Source organism: Thunnus thynnus, chromosome 21 (genome assembly GCF_963924715.1).
Source record: "Thunnus thynnus chromosome 21, fThuThy2.1, whole genome shotgun sequence".
Taxonomy (NCBI): domain Eukaryota; kingdom Metazoa; phylum Chordata; class Actinopteri; order Scombriformes; family Scombridae; genus Thunnus; species Thunnus thynnus.
The window spans coordinates 17,664,425-17,676,950 of record NC_089537.1 but is presented as its reverse complement, the minus strand read 5'-3'; the positions used below and the strand labels follow the sequence as shown (position 1 = coordinate 17,676,950).

General features: G+C 39.0%; 1 protein-coding gene across 1 annotated transcript in view; it reads right to left on the bottom strand.

The window, feature by feature from the left end:
* Positions 1 to 12,526, bottom strand: part of ofcc1 (orofacial cleft 1 candidate 1) — an 82,221-nt gene that overhangs the window by 33,815 nt on the left and 35,880 nt on the right. The window lies entirely within an intron of this gene.

Genomic DNA, 12,526 nt, shown 5'->3' with positions numbered 1-12,526 from the left:
TTTACGATCACCTTAGCATTGAGATGCTTTTAGGAAACGGGGGACTGTATTTTTAGTTTTACAGTTGCAAGTACTTAATTTTCTCTACATCATTGACTCTCAACAGATATGCAGTAAACATTACAGGTAGGGATAAGTAGTATTCAAATTGACATTCAAAATTATTCAAATTCGCACATGTATACAAATGTACTCCCTCTCTTTCTCTCTCTCTCTCTCTCTCACATGCACACACACACTCACACACACAAACAGATAGGAATCCCTTCCAGCAGTGCTCAGCTTCCCTCAGCACCTCTGCCTCCTCTGTGCCGCCCTTTGTCAGGCCTGCTAAACTATTCCCTTTCATATAGAGGACACAGATGGAGCAGTGGAGGCGAGAGAGGAGAGAAGAAGAGAGGAGAGGAGAGAAGAGGAGAGGATAGGAGAAGAGAGGAGAGAAGAGAGGAGAGGAGAGGAGAGGAGAGGAGAGGAGAGGAGAGACATATTCAAAATATGTCAGAATGGGCTAGTAATGGTCTTCCATTAAAAATTAAACTTGACATCACATGCAACAGCGTAGTGTGTTAGTGAATAGTAAATTGGTGTGTACTGTTGAAACATGCATATATTACAGCACATGTAAACACAAGGAGACACCAATGACCCCTATCGTCTGGCTGACAGTAATTAGACCAAGGCTAAAGTAGGTGTGTACAGTAGAGCTATGGTTAGCATCACAGAGTGTGACTTAAGGCCTTTGCCTGTGGATATCCCTGTGTCTCACCAGAGTGTCCCAGAGCACAGTAGGAATTCACTTTGTAGTGTGTATCTAGGGAAAATGGTACACTGCCTAAAGACGAAAAACAAGAAAAAAAAACAGAATCAATTGTATTGCTCCCCCCCCCCCCCCCCCCCCCCCCCCAACCTCTCCAAATAATTAGGCTAGACTTGCATCAAAATGCAGCATTGCGTTTTCTTCCCTACTCCTATTGCTGCTAAAATATGAACAGTCACACTCAGATGCATTTAAAACAAAAGAGATCATCTTTTGCTGTTCCTGTGAGGTGGGCACACTCTCTGAAGTGTAAAATTATTCGTTAGTAAGTTAAGTTCCTTAGTGGATGCACACAAGAGCAGTGGTGTAACATACAGCACACATGGGAGAACTCAGGATTCATTCAGAAAACGCTTAGTCAACAGTTTGGCCTGCTAAATATTCATATTTAGCATATTCATGGTTGAAATAAAATCAAGCAGAGAGGATAAACATCTGTCATAAAAGTCAGTTACCGGTCAGCTCTGTGGTTGAGATTATAAACTACAGCATGAACTGTATTAGAAGAGCTCCACTGCAAATATACTGTATATTTTCTGTGTGAGATCAGTGAGCTGTGAGATTCATACAGGATAATAAATGCAATAATGGGATACGTAGGAATAATTATATGGTGTCTATTTCTTTCTCATTACATGTAAATTAATTCATCTGATGTTTGCTCACTGCTGCTGTTTGTACTCTACTACTATTGTCACATTAAAGTTGCATTCTATGGTTAAAGAACAACTTTTCATAAAGGGTGCAAAGACCTCCATATTAATCAGTGGCACTACCCTGAATCTTTTGAATACATGGCTACAAGAAGCAAAGAAACATGACTCTTTAGATTTACAGTAGATATTGCCAAAAAAAACCCAACATACTTTTCAGGCCACAGCAACAAAAAAACACATTTTGCTGTGACTGTATATTGAAAAGTGTGCAATTCCAGTGTCAAGTTGTTTGTTTACATGGGATTTTGAAGTATAACACAAAAAGAAAGATGATAATGTAAAGCAAACGTGTGTCTCTGCTTCTCTGTTATGATTGTGACAAGGGCATTTTTATTCTCTTCCAAGCTTTATCACCACTGTGTGGTATATAACTGCTTTTCGCATGTCTGCAAAAGTGAAATTACACAGTAGACAAAAAAAAAAGCAGTGTGTTACAGACATTGGCAAGATGCTACCCTGTCAAGTGGCATTTAAACGAAAACAGTAAACACAACCTGACGCCCATCCTTCATATAATGAAGATATTGATGATGCATGAAAGAGGAATATTTTTAGACATCTTCACGTGGCGGCCTCTTCCAAGGGAAACAGGTAACATGATGTGAAATCTGTTATCACCACTGAATTGATTTCATTATGGCACCTCCAATTACAAAAGTACAATACAGAAAAAAAAAGAGGGAAAGGCAGGGGGTGGAGGTGTGGGCTTTTTATCTTGCAGGAACGAAAGAGGTTTCATTCCAATATCACAGCTTGTCCCCTGAACGACTGATAGCATGTGGCGTAGCAGCCTAAAGATGAAACTAACCATTTCAACAGGCATGCATTGGCACATAATACTATATTTGAATTGTACTTTATATGATTCTGTGAAATCTGGGCCAGAAGCTGTTCCCTCATTATCTTAGTTTTGATATGTTTGTTGTTCATTTCATCAAAGCGCATTGCAAAAGGACTCATCATCTTCTCTAAAGCTTGTCAGAGTATGCCAGCATCCGTAAATCAGATTTAACTAGCGTATATCTGTCAACCATTGGAGCGAGAACCATTTCCTGGACTGGTTTTCCCAGGTTGTGTCCCTTAATGTGGTACAGCATGACAACAAACGGGAGCTATGCTATAGTTCAGAGTGAATAGCAAGTACAGACAAGTATTAAACCTCTAAGACAGCATGGGTAATGAGAGATGGAGGGGCGGGGGGGAGAAGAGGAGTACAGTGGAGTGTTACATTTTAAATAGCAGATTTATGGTAAGAAGGCTCCAGGGCCGAAGAGACTGAAGGTAACCCTCAGAAACCCTCTGCATAGCCCTGGTGGCTTAAACCCTCCAGTGTTTAAGGCCACTTAAAGTATTGGACTTATCCCTTTATTTTGAGGATTAAGTTATTTTCTGTCACTGTCTTATTTGGGCCACTGGCATTGTTTATAAATGCACTAAAACCCACACATCTTTTCCCACATAGTCGAAGAATGGTTAGCTGTTGGGGAAATAGAGAAAGCAAAGATACAGTGTGAAAATAGACTTAAAAGATTGACAGATAACGTGATTGTTTTCTTAGTGGCCCAGATGCACGAGAGTCGTGGTGATTATGGAAGTGTGATTATCTTAGGTGTCAAGAGATAGGACTGAAGATACCGCATCTTTGTTTACATTTCATCTTTGAAGAATGCTGATAATGCATTTGTTTTGGATTTTGACTGTATCTGTCATCTGTCCTCTGTGAGTTTCACAACCAGTTCCTCTCTGAGGGATTATTAAGGTTTTTAATTTAGTTTGAAATGGAAAAACAAAACAAAACTTTGAGTGAGAATGAGTTTGCAAGTTGTAAACCGGTGTACACATGTGGCGAAGGGTGTGTGAATAAAAATGTCAAGTTGAAATCAACTTGTTTTGAAAAACAAGCTATCCTTTAATTAAATAATTAGGTTCATAATTTTCGAGTCTGTCTTAAAACAACAGTCAGGTGCCCATATCAACATTGAAACAGGTTTTGCTTGCTGTAATCATTCCTCCACTTAATACTGAGAAGATCTCCTCCAAATGCACTTACAGTGTGTGAAGCGGGACAAAATCCACAGGCCTCGTTTTGAGCACAAATGTATGGTAAAGTTTATTTGAAGTTAGTCAAATAAAGTGGACATCTTCCACAGTTACTTTTTCTTTTTAAAATATATAAAAAACCCCTCTTTTTGTGTCTTGATAGACAGTGTTTTCCTGTTCAGCTGCAGCACTAAAAGACAGTAACTTTGAAATATACTGAATTTATTTGACTAATTTGGAAGGTTGAAGCCTCATATTAGCTTCCAGGAAACTTTTTGGAAACTTTTTTTTTGCATGGAAGGTGCATTGTGAAGGAATGTCTTAATGTCCAGTATGAATGACCGAGAAAAACATGTCAGTGTTCATTTGGGCACCTGACTATTGTTTGTGCGTAAGTGTATAACCCAAAAACCAAAACAAACAACATGAGCATAATATCTACAGTATAAGGTAAAGTAACAACTTATTAATTGGACTGTAGTTCAGGGTTTAGGGTTGACCTCCTACCAGTAAATGATTAGTCAGTGAAGCACTTAAAGATTAAAGCAACTAGATGCAATGTAACAATTCATTAGACAAACACATAAATACACACACAAACACTGAATGGCCTCAACACTGCTGTTCACAATTATCAAAGACATCATTTTACAATTTCCATTGTATAGAATCAGTATATTTGTGTGTAAGCCACACATGTACATAAATAAGATAAGAATCAGAGTACAATTTTCTATATGTGTATATTTATATAAACTCTGTGTTGCATAGACACGAACAAATGTTTGTATACCAGTCCAAGTTTGCATAATGCACAGATGCTACGGTCATTCCCACAGTATAAACATTAAGCTTTGTTGACCCCTTTGCATTTACGCAGAAGCACACGGACTTACGTAATGACTGACATATAAGAGGGGTTTGCACAGGTGGGACAAATATAATGCAGGAAGTGGAAATCACAAAGAAACCTGCTCCCATAAGATGTATTAAATGATAATCACTGCTTACTGAGCTGCTATCATTTTCCAAAGCACCTTGAATGTATATGTGCATAAAAACAAGCTGAACAGAGCAGGACTACATGCCTGCAAGGCTTTTAGATAATTGAGCCATTTTTATATATATTGAGATTTTTTTTATTTATATTGTGGAGGAAAAAAATCACAAAAAATTGCTTCAACTTTGTGTTCCCTCTTTCTCTCTCTTTCTTCCCCCTTACTTTATTTATTTATTTAAAATTCTTATTTTATTTGTTCCGAGAACAATTACCTCATCATTTAGGGGCTTTATAAGCTCTGGTTTCTACAGAGACCCTGGCTAGGTGAGAATATATATGAATGAGTTTCATTGACAAAATGAGCAGTGGCAGGTATTTTGGGGTGTGGTTTCAGTAAAAGAGAATTATGGAATAGTGACTCAGCTTCAGAACTGGAGTCCATCATCATGTAATTAAAATAGTATAACGATGCACCACCAAATTATCAGAATTATTTGCAGCTGACGGGGAGTAGAGGAGAGCATAATCAGAAGCAGTGGAAAAAAAAATATGTTCCACTTAATTAGGAATCATTGTTTGACTTATAGTTGGCTGCTCATTTTTACAACGTGAGGGAGGTTCTCACATGTAGGGAAGCGTATGAAGGCCATGGAAAAGGCCACAAGTGCTCTGTGCTGTTGATTAGCTAGCAGTGGGTGAGATGCAATTCTGGCATAGAATCACAAGCTGATAAAAATGTTGTATGAATGATTAGATGTAATGTGAAACCAAGCAGCAAACTAGGAAGGAACACTGAATCAGCATCATGGTAATGATTAAGAGTAAAATGTGGAACATTTTATTGTATGTGGGCAACAATGTCTCAGAGTTTGGGTTATGAATTTTTGAAGATGACTCTCTAGTGCAATAAAAACAGAATCAGCACATATGTTCATACTGATGTAATCAACTCAGATAAGAAAGTAAATTACTACCCAGTTTGTTGCGAACACAACAAACGAAACACAATAAATGCGAACAATTTCACATCGTAGCAACAAGCTGTCGCCCCCGTCTTTCTGCTTCATCCAGTTTTCTCAAAATCATGGTCATGTGGTCAGAGATGATGTCAAAACTCAGACCTGGAACACTAAACAACAACTTCATCATCATGTCATACCATTTAAAAAAAACAAGTCCTCCAAATCAGGCGACAGAATACACTGTGGCCGCCAGGATGAAACACAGAAACACTTTCTGATCCGATGCCATCAGTGAACTGTTTAAAAAATAAAATCTGATCTTACACTGCCATGGGTCTGGTTAGTTTTAGGCTTAAAAACAACTTGATTAGGGTTGGAAAAGTTGTTGGTTTGGGTCAAAATAACTCCTCAGTTTACGTAAACATTTCTGCTTTGGTGCTATGGTTAGGGGACTTTCATCGTCATGGTTACAATAATAACCACTTGATTACAATTAAAGAAATCAATGTTGACCACAAGTAGAAAAAAGGAAATGAACATATACATCAATGTAACAACCAAAAAACAAAATAACACCTCTTATTTGATAAGAGATAATCTGGCTTTTTGACTGCTGCACTAGCCAAACAAATCCCTCCTGCAAAAATGTGTTTTTGCCTTCTCACACACCTTGGAATAGTTTACATGTATACATGAGGTAGCCGTTTCACTGCTGTGAAACATGTGGCGTTTTTATGGAGCGCCTGACTAAGCACGAGAGGGGATTAAAACATGGAAATGGCACGTCCCTTGGTGCACCATAAACTAGGGTGGAAACATTTCAAATGCAGATGCACCTGGGATCAACAAACACACAGGGACTTCCCAGGCACTTGTTACACACACAGCTACCACCACTACTACTACCACAGTTCTTAACAATGAAGAACAGGTTGTTTTTCCCCTCTATAAACTTTTTTGGGGCACTGAGAAAAAAAAACACAAAACACCGTGCCATTAAATGTGCAATACATTGAATGATTAATACAGGACAAATAATAAATGTTCTAAGGCGATATATCCATTCATCAATTTGGGAGAGGCGTACAGGGAGGAGTGCTGCAGAGGCTGAGTATAGGCCTCCAGAGAGTTGCATCAGTATTTAAATGGATTTCACTTCTCTGACCTTGTCTCATAACTGCAGGACATTGTCACCAGAGAGATAGAGACACGCAGAGAATGAGGAAAGGATGGAGAGAGAAAGATGGAGAAAATTAGAGGCACAGAAAGTGAGATAAAGACAGAATTAACGGGAGGGAGTGAGAGGGAGGAAATAGTTATGAGCCAGAGAGACTAACTATGTATTGTATGAGTGTGTGCAGAGAGCAATTAAGTGAGGGATGGACAGTGAAAAAAGAAAGCAAGGAAAAAAAAGTTTTTCTGACCTGGAATGCCATCCAGCGTCACAGATCTGACCTGGCATCTGTGCTGCAGCTCTCATATTACTTTCTTTTTTGTTTTATCAATTGTATTAACAGGATGAAATTGAACAGTGTTAATGTCTTAAAACCGTTTTCTTCATGATGTGGCCAGACTCTTTTGTCAATTTCTTTCCCTCTTTTTAAAATTATTTTGACAGGAAGATGTAAATGAGGGAGTGAAAGATGTAACAAAGATCCCCAGACAGTGATGTTGTGGTTCATGATCTGTATTTTAACCCCAAAGACACAGGGTGCAATGGCTTTCTCTCCTTTTTTCTAGAATCACACAGTTCACTTGTCTTTTTGACTTTTTTCTTTGTTGTTTTTAAGGGTAATAACATTCTGAATGTTATTTTTATTGCACTAAGAAAATGCTGTGGTTCCACTACTTGAAAACATCTTGGGCTGTCTTAGGAAAAGCAAAAAAAAATCAACCTTCAATCATAAGATCAAAGCTTGATGCAACTATGAATAAAAAGGATGGTATTTTTGATAACGCCGGGGAAAAAAACACCATAAATGGGCTAAAGGCTGAGTGTATGTGTGTTTTTATAAATGTCAGTCATATCTCATATATGTGTTCCTCCAAACAAACAAAGTGTAAGACAAAGGCAAACTGTTAACTCTTACTAATCAAGTATGCTTGTTTCTTAACTGACAATTGCTAAAATGGGAGCTGATGACATCATGCTCGCTCACAACAATTGTACTGTGAATCAAATTCTGATAACATCGACATGTACAACTTGTCAGTTATATTATTAGAGCTGCCTGTCAGTGATGTTTTCCTAAAAGTTCATATTTATTTACACAGGGCACGGTGCATTAGTGCATGTTTGTGCTACACTGCATTAGTCAGTATGCATCTGCATGCTAAAAGCCATCACAATCCACTTTTAAATTCTTGGGGAGTTGTTTGTTGACTTTTGCCATCTTTTTTAAGATGTTTATGTCAGACTGGAACAAGTGATTGCAGATAAAAAAAAAAAGAAGAGCGTGAGGGAAGCATCACCTCTGGCCTAACTCCTGCTCACACACACAAGCACACGCAGACACACACACACACATACACAATCTCTCATGCACAAATCACACACAATCACTCATATGCTTTCACATATAGTTCCTGTCACTTCTCCTCTACATGAGACCCCTCCCCCATCTCCCTCTTACGTGTCTGTGGGAAACACATTCATTTGACCCAGACCACCAATGGGACCGCAGTCAGCTCTGACTGACACCCACATCACAGCAGATTAACCAATCATATTGCAACGTTAGCCTGTCAGGGAGCTGACAGCTCTGATTTCCATAAAGGAAGGAGCACAATGATTGTGTATGTGTGCGTCTGTGAGATCCGAAGTGACCCAGGGCGCGTCTGGACGCAGAAAACCCTAACATGTGCACCCGGGCCATAGTAGCCAGGGGCCTCTCTTTCACACATGCACACAGGCATTTGGGCATACACACACACAGACACATTCCTGCCCTCTCAGCACAGGAAAGAGCCCTGGAAAGCACTAGAGACCCAGGGGTGACCAGCACTACCATCTCCACCCACCTCTCCTACCAGCATTACATCAGAATTGATTGACCCTTGCACTGCATTGTGATTTGGAACTGCAGTATGCATGGGATTGACAGCCTGGAACTGGCTGTTGTTTCAGGTGGTTTTCTCTCTTTTCTGTGTCGGTAACTGCAGGCCGATCTCTCTTCCTCTCCATGATAGTTAATCATTCTTTAGCAAAGGAATGACTTCTAATGGTAATGCACTGTAGGGAGCATGTTATCTATGTTTTAAACACATGATTTTATATAATTAGTACCATAGACCAATGCAGATGAGGAGCCCTGAATATAACTGTACACTTTGCTACTAATCTTATACGTGAGCATGTATACAGACTCAAACAGATGGAGGGCACAGAAAGATAGAGACACAGTGAGTGAGTGCTCTGATAGGCTCGGTTGGGGGAAACTGGTGGAGAGGAACGTTGGTCCCCAACGAGGCGAGCTAACTGGGGGAAATTAGGTCAGTGTGTTCCCTTTGACTCCACAACAAGAACAGGCTGTGCGTGTGTGTTTGTGTGTGTGTGTGTGTGTGTGTGTGTGTATGTGCATGTGCGTGAGTGTTTTGCTGGTGCACCTACAGTGCCATACTGCACCACTATACTAACATACTGTGCAGGTCTGTGCTTGTTTGTGTATTTGTGTACACTGCTTGCCGCAAGTTGGCATGTGTGTGAATGCGCCTCTAAAGGTCAGGCCTGAATTCAATACAGGTGATAATTATTTCCACCACAGTGGTTTCTGCCACTTTATTCCAGACCTAACAACAGTGTTTGATAACTAACTGGACTTGAATGTTAAAAACTTTTTTATTTTGACTCATCATTCATCTTAGGAATAGGATTTAAACAAAACAAGCATGATGTAAATAATCATAACATCATAATCAGTAAGAAAATAGTTCTGAATGTAAAACAAATGAATAAAGGTTAAGTGACATTTATCCCCAAATGGGCATACAGTCATTTGGAAAGAAAAAAAAAAAAAAAACCTTTGGGGACAGATGGAGTCAGCAGTCATTTGGCCTCCGGAGGATGAGGATGCTCTTCTTTTTTACCTCCCACCAAGCTTTGTCTTTACTCTGTCTCTCATTCTCTCTTCATGTCTCCTGATCAGGACAAGTCACACATACTATAATTGATATGAGATTTAGGGGGTATATTTCAGTGTAATTAGAATCTTGATAATTGGACTAATTAGATCTAATTGCTATGTGAGAATGACTTTGATTAAAACAGGTTTCTCTCCTCAAAACCAGAGTAGAAAAAAAAGTTGGGTGACATTGATGAGACATAATGCTAAAGCTAATTGGCAATAATCGTGGATGCATGAAAATCAAAAGCAGTGTGAGGTACAACGTGTAGGAATCATTGATAATAGCTAAAGCACAACTAAGATGAGAAAGGTTATAGTTCTTTCTTTATACAATTTGTTCTTATATTAATACTGAAGATATGTTGCAATTTTAAAATGTCCTCTCATCTCAAATTCATTTTTATAAACTTGATGATGAGGTTTGTACAGCTCAAATGCAAGTTTGCAACATTGACTTATCACTGTGCTGAGCACACTTACTATAAAGTACTGCTTGAAGTACCTTCTAAAGTGTAAAAGCATTAAACTGGTACTATCGAATTACAACAGCCGTATTGAATCAGGTGCTTTGATTTTGCTCAGTGCTATTCTGTGAGAAAAAAGGTGGTTAAGATTACACTTGTAGACATCAAATAAGCTGGAAGGTCGGCGAGAGGCTTTCATGCATGTTCAAACAGATAGCAGCAGCATAGGAACTACTCACAAAAAAAAGAAAAGAAGAATCGTTGCTGGCTTGCTTTCATAGTCTTTTTCATTTGCTCAGAATTTGACTTGCAATTGTCAATACTTACAGTAAAAGTTACTAGTGTGTTGTCTTTTTATGTGTGTATGTGTGTGTGGGGGCGGGGTGGTAGATGCATTTTTGAGGTTGTCAACCAGAAACTTTTTTTAAAAAAAAGTATATATATCTAATAAAGAACATAATCAACAAGCAACTCCAGAAAGCAGTTGACTCTGGCCTCACTGAGAGAAAAAATGTAAATATAAAATATTATTTATCTACAATATCCTTTATAATACCTAAACAGTGTCTTTAGACAGCTTTCAGTAAGTTCTCCCAGTATTTTCATGCATAGATGAGGTAAACATTTAATGCATACATTACTGTACATCGTGCAAACCTTTGTATGACTGACATCTTCATTAGATGAATTTATATAAACTATATACTAGCAGTTGCCATACAAGTGATAGACAATTCTTCGCATGAAGTTATACACTTTGAAGTCACACCTGCAGCCTGCAACTTAAGTACAGTAAATATTACAAGTATGTACTGTATGCAGAGTGAGTGTGCAGGGTTATACTGGTTACAGTATGAGTACACACTGTGGAGCTCTCTGCTTCATTCCAATACAGTCCTTCCGATATATTTATTTTACTTAGCGAATAAAGTGCTCCTGACTGTGACGTACTGGAAACAAATACACTGTGTTAAAGCTTTTGTGTGATTCTCAGAATATCCTAACTAAATCTTACTGTTTCTAACTGTTTCCTCAATAATGCATGAGCATCTGATTTGCACATTTGTGTTGGGACGCCCTATAAAAATCTCAATGAGCTCAGTCTCTTGTGGCTCAATAGATGGCAGTAATATCCCTCAATCACTGCAGTATGAATCCTCATCCCATATAAAATACATGTATACACAGACACATACTGTACACACACACACACACATTCAAGAACTGATGTACACATAAACCCAAACACACTCCCACACACATGCACAAAAATGCATGTAAACACACACACACACATGCACACACAGACACAAACAGAGCTCTCAAAATGCCAGAAGAGATGGAGATGACATCATTATGGCAAATAATATAAAAAAAATCTGTAAACAATCCCTTTTGTCTGCATCTCTTTCAGTCCTCAGGTAATGTAGAGAAGCCCAGGATAAGTCAAACAGCACAGTGGGAGATATGGGTGAGGGTATGACTTTGAGACTGCAGTGTCTTTTACCTCATTGTGAAAGCCAGCACTGGCACCGTATCTTTCTAATGCTCTGATTAGGTGAGAGCAGCCTTTAGCTCAGAGATACTGTAATGTGTGTGCTTGTAAAGATGAAATCAATAGCGGCAGCACCTTCACAGGGCGTCAGGGAACAGACGGGGCTCCAACTCAATTCAATCCGTACCTATGACTGACAAACGTCTCATCTCACAGAACCCTGCGACTGCTCAGAGGTAAAAAGCGGCACTATGAATAATTGTGAAAACCATTTAATTGTGTCCCTTTGTGTGCAGCCTGCCTGGGTTCTGTGTTCGTTTTGTATTCACTCTCCCTCAAGATAGTCCCTGTGTCGTCATTTGTTGGCAGGATACGCTGGTAATCATTTGAATTCCCCCAGTATGTTCAGAAGATGTCAGGGAGTAGTCTCTGATCTTGTTTAATATGTGACCAGCAGCTATAAATTACCAACTCCCAGAAATGAGGAAACATGGGTACTTTTAAATCTCCAGGGAGAGCTCTCTTTCTGTCTTGATCCCTCTCTCTCACACACACACACACACATAAGACTCGCTCTCTCTGTCTCTCTCGCTCCCCCCCTAGTGTAGTGTGTGGTTATCCCCTCCCCTTAATTTAGTTGACGTTCAAATAAAAACAAATACCTGTGACTTTTTTGTTGAAATAAGCAATTTTGCTTTTAGCCTATTTTGATGCTCCATGGGCATACAGTTCTGCACCTTGTTGCTTTTAACACATGGCCAAGGTGTTTGAAATTCTATGCTTCCTGCTTTGTTTATATTTCATACACCCCGTTTTCTCATTAAAATCAAATGCTGTAAGCCATGATGAAGGGGGAAACAAAATTTTTCAAACCTCCTGTGCATCATTTTGGTGTAAAGTGGAAACCA